This window comes from Arachis duranensis, chromosome 9 (genome assembly GCF_000817695.3).
Source record: "Arachis duranensis cultivar V14167 chromosome 9, aradu.V14167.gnm2.J7QH, whole genome shotgun sequence".
In the NCBI taxonomy this organism is placed as follows: domain Eukaryota; kingdom Viridiplantae; phylum Streptophyta; class Magnoliopsida; order Fabales; family Fabaceae; genus Arachis; species Arachis duranensis.
This window is the reverse complement of record NC_029780.3, coordinates 54,817,024-54,820,961: the sequence shown is the minus strand read 5'-3', so window position 1 is coordinate 54,820,961 and position 3,938 is coordinate 54,817,024.

Sequence of the window (3,938 nt, the reverse complement as noted above, 5' to 3'; positions counted from 1 at the left end):
GTGTCCTCCGGGATCCGAAACTAAGCATGTAATGCCCTTAAGAAGCTTCAAACAGATTCTTAGGCTCCCGGGGTGACAAATGCCAGAACAGATTCCAGGATCCCAAACTTTACTTTTACACCCGTTTTTGTCTCGATTTGCATTTTTCCAGCCGGGTGAAAGGTGATCTAAATTCTCACTACAGCGACCAAACAGCTTTCTAGACCCATTCAGTTGAGCTTTATACCAACCTTTGTGTTTAAACTTAAAGCTTCCAACCATGATGAACCTTGCAGGACAATTCTTACCACTGACCATCTTCCTCTTACTCTTGATGCCACAAAGAGCTCTAAGTTGACCATCCGCTCCAGTAGCCCATATTCAAGTGGGATTAAAAAGCTAAAGGATATGAATTTTACCCACTTGAATGTTGTGAAGGATGATGGCAACTTAGGGGGAGGTATTTTTAATGAAATTGCAAGCTCCACTCCCTTGTGCTCCTCTCTGATAATTACCACCTCTTTGCAAGCTTCTTCAATTTCAACCTCTTCCTTTTGGTAGCTCTCTTACAATTCAATCTCCTCTTCATTGCTTTCCAAGGGCATGGTAGGTTGTGCTTCTTCTTCTTGAATCTCCATCTCTTGATCAACCTCTTCCAAGTCTTCAACTATGATATGCTTTGGAGGTTGTACACTCTCCTCAGCATCAATTTCAACCGTCTTGGAAGGAGGCACTATGTCTTGACTTTCCCATGGAGGTTCTGCATCTCCTAAGTCTTCAACCACTTCTTTGTCTTCTTGAACAATGATAGCGTCTTCTACTTGTTCTAGTACGAATTCATTCTCTATCTTGTCCATTGGGGTTTCTGGTATCTCCGTCATGCTACGCTCTTCAGTAGACTGTCCACATGGAGCTGTGGCTGATCCTTTTATATTTGAGCGCCTAGAAACCCATTGAATTACTACTTGCTCCAGTTGTTGAATGGTTGCCTGAAATCGATCAACTGTTTCCTTGAAACGATCCTTTGTCTCTTGATGTACTCGGCTTTCATAAGTAGGATCATAGTACTCTTGGATTGATGGATATGGAGATGATGAATATTGAAATAGTGGTTCTTGGGAGTAATTGAGTTGGAATTGGGGTGGTTCTATATATGGTTCATATGGCTCATAAGGTGGTTGGTATGGTGGTTGAGGGTTAGGGTCATATGGAGGTGAATGGCAGAAAGGGACTTGTGAGTTTGGTGGTCCAAAGTTATGTTGAGGAAAGGGTTCATAGGCATATGGTGGTGGTTGTTGATAGTCCATTGGAGGTGGTTGTTGCCATGAGGATTGATCAAGTCCTTGTGGCTCCTCCCATCTCCATCTTTAATTGTTCCAACCTTGATGCCTGTTCTCATTGTAATTTCTTCTTCCTGCAACATTATTGTAACCAGACTCATAGCCAAAGGGGTGAGAGTTCATGATAGCAAAAAAAATTAAAAACAAAAATAAAAACAAATTGAAATTAAAAGGTTATTTAAATTTTGGATTTGAAAATTAAATTTTGAAATTTGAATTTTTAATTTTTGAAATTTGAATTTTTAATTTTTGAAATTTGAATTTTTTTTTTAAATTTAAAAATTGAAAATTTTTAAATTTGATTTTTGAAATAAGATAAGATAAGATAAAAATTTTAAAATAAAAATCAGTAACCTTTTAATTTACGAAAGAGCAAATAAAAATAAAAAATAAAAACAAATCAAAAAGCAAATATTTACAATAACCAATAATAAGGCACACGTTTGCAATTCCCCGGCAACGGCGCCATTTTGATGAGAGAACTTTTGCGTGGTCTAGAAATTTGCGGATAAATCCTCGTTGCAAGTATAGTTTCTAAACCTTCAAAAGTCCTTTCATACAAAGGTTTTGGTTGTCACAAGTAACAAACCCCCTTGAAATTGATAACCGAGTATTCAAACCTCGGGTCGTCTTCTCAAGGAATTGCAGAGAGGTATGTTCTTATTATTGGTTATGAGTTTGTAAATTAGGGGTTTTAGAAATTGGGAATATGTTAGGTGGGGATCCTGTGGGGTCCACAGATCCTGAGATGATCTTGTGGGGTCCACAGATCCTGAGGTGTCAAGGATTTACATCCCTGCACCAATTAAGCATGTAAAATGCCATAGCATACCATTCTGGCGTTTAAACGCCGAAGTGGTGCACGTTCTAGGCGTTCAACGCCCATGTGTAGCATGTTTCTGGCGTTGAACGCCAGTTCCATGCTTGTTACTGGCGTTCAGCGCCAGCTTTCCTCAGGGTATATTCCTGGCGTTCAAACGCCAGGATGTTGCTTGTTTCCGGCGTTCAGCGCCAGGTCCATGCTCTGTTCTGGCGTTGAACGCCAGCCAGATGCTCTTTACTAGCGTTTAAACACTAGTAAGTCCTTCCTCCAGGGTGTGATTTTTCTTCTGCTGTTTTTGATTCTGTTTTTAATTTTAATATTTTTTTCGTGACTCCACATGATCATGAACCTACTAAAACACAAAATAACAAATAAATAAAAATAAAATTAGATAAATAGAAATTGGGTTGCCTCCCAACAAGCGCTTCTTTAATGTCAATAGCTTGACAGTGGGCTCTCATGGAGCCTCACAGGTGATCAGGTCAATGTTGTATAGTCCCAACACCAAACTTAGAGTTTAGTTGTGGCCTCCCAACACCAAACTTAGAGTTTGATTGTGAGGGCTCTATTTGACTCTGTATTGAGAGAAGCTCTGCATGCTTACTCTCCCTTGTTACAAAAGGATAGCCGTGTGCCTTAAACACAAGGTAGTCCCCATTCAATTGAAGGACTAATTCTCCTCTGTTAACATCTATCACAGCTTCTGCTGTGACTAGGAAAGGTCTTCCAAGGATCATGCATTCATCCTCTTCCTTCCTAGTGTCTAAGATTATGAAATCAATAGGGATGTAAAGGCCCTCAACCTTTACTAACACATGTAAAGGCCTTTAACCTTTACCAACACATCCTCTACTAATCCATAAGCTTGTCTTACTAACTTGCCTGCCAATTGTAATGAGAATATGGCAGGCTGTACCTTAATGATCCCCAGTTTCTCTATTACAGAGAGTGGCACAAGGTTTATGCCTGACCCTAGATCACACATTTGGTCTTCTACGGCATGAGTCTCTAAACCCCATGGTTAGGGGTGAGGAGCTCTGCTGTGTCTTGATGGATTAATGCAATTACTACTATTTTTCATTCAATCACGCTTGCTTCTACTCTAAGATATCACTTGTTCCTTAACTTGATGAATGTGATGATCCGTGACACTCATCATCATTCTCACCTATGAACGTGTGCCTGACAACCACCTCCGTTCTACTTTAGATTGAGTGAATATCTCTTGGATTCCTTAATCAGAATCTTCGTGGTATAAGCTAGAATTGATGGTGGCATTCAAGAGAATCCGGAAGGTTTAAACCTTGTCTGTGGTATTCTGAGTAGGATTCAAGGATTGAATGACTGTGACGAGCTTCAAACTCATGGGGGCTGGGCGTTAGTGACAGACGCAAAAGAATTACTGGATTCTATTCCAACCTGATTGAGAACCGATAGATGATTAGCCGTGCTGTGACAGAGCGCGTTGAACATTTTCACTGAGAGGATGGGAGGTAGCCATTGACAACGGTGAAACCCTACATACAGCTTGCCATGGAAGGAGCCTTGCGTGCATGAAGAAAAAGGCAGTAGGAAAGTAGAGATTCAGAAGATGGAGCATTGGTGCACGAAATTGTGATCATCAATGGCGCCATCAACATGGTACGCTCAATTGCAATCTTAACTCTTTATCACAACTTCTCACAACTAACCAGCAAGTGCACTGGGTCGTCCAAGTAATAAATCTTACGCGAGTAAGGGTCGATCCCACGGAGATTGTTGGTATGAAGCAAGCTATGGTCATCTTGTAAATCTCA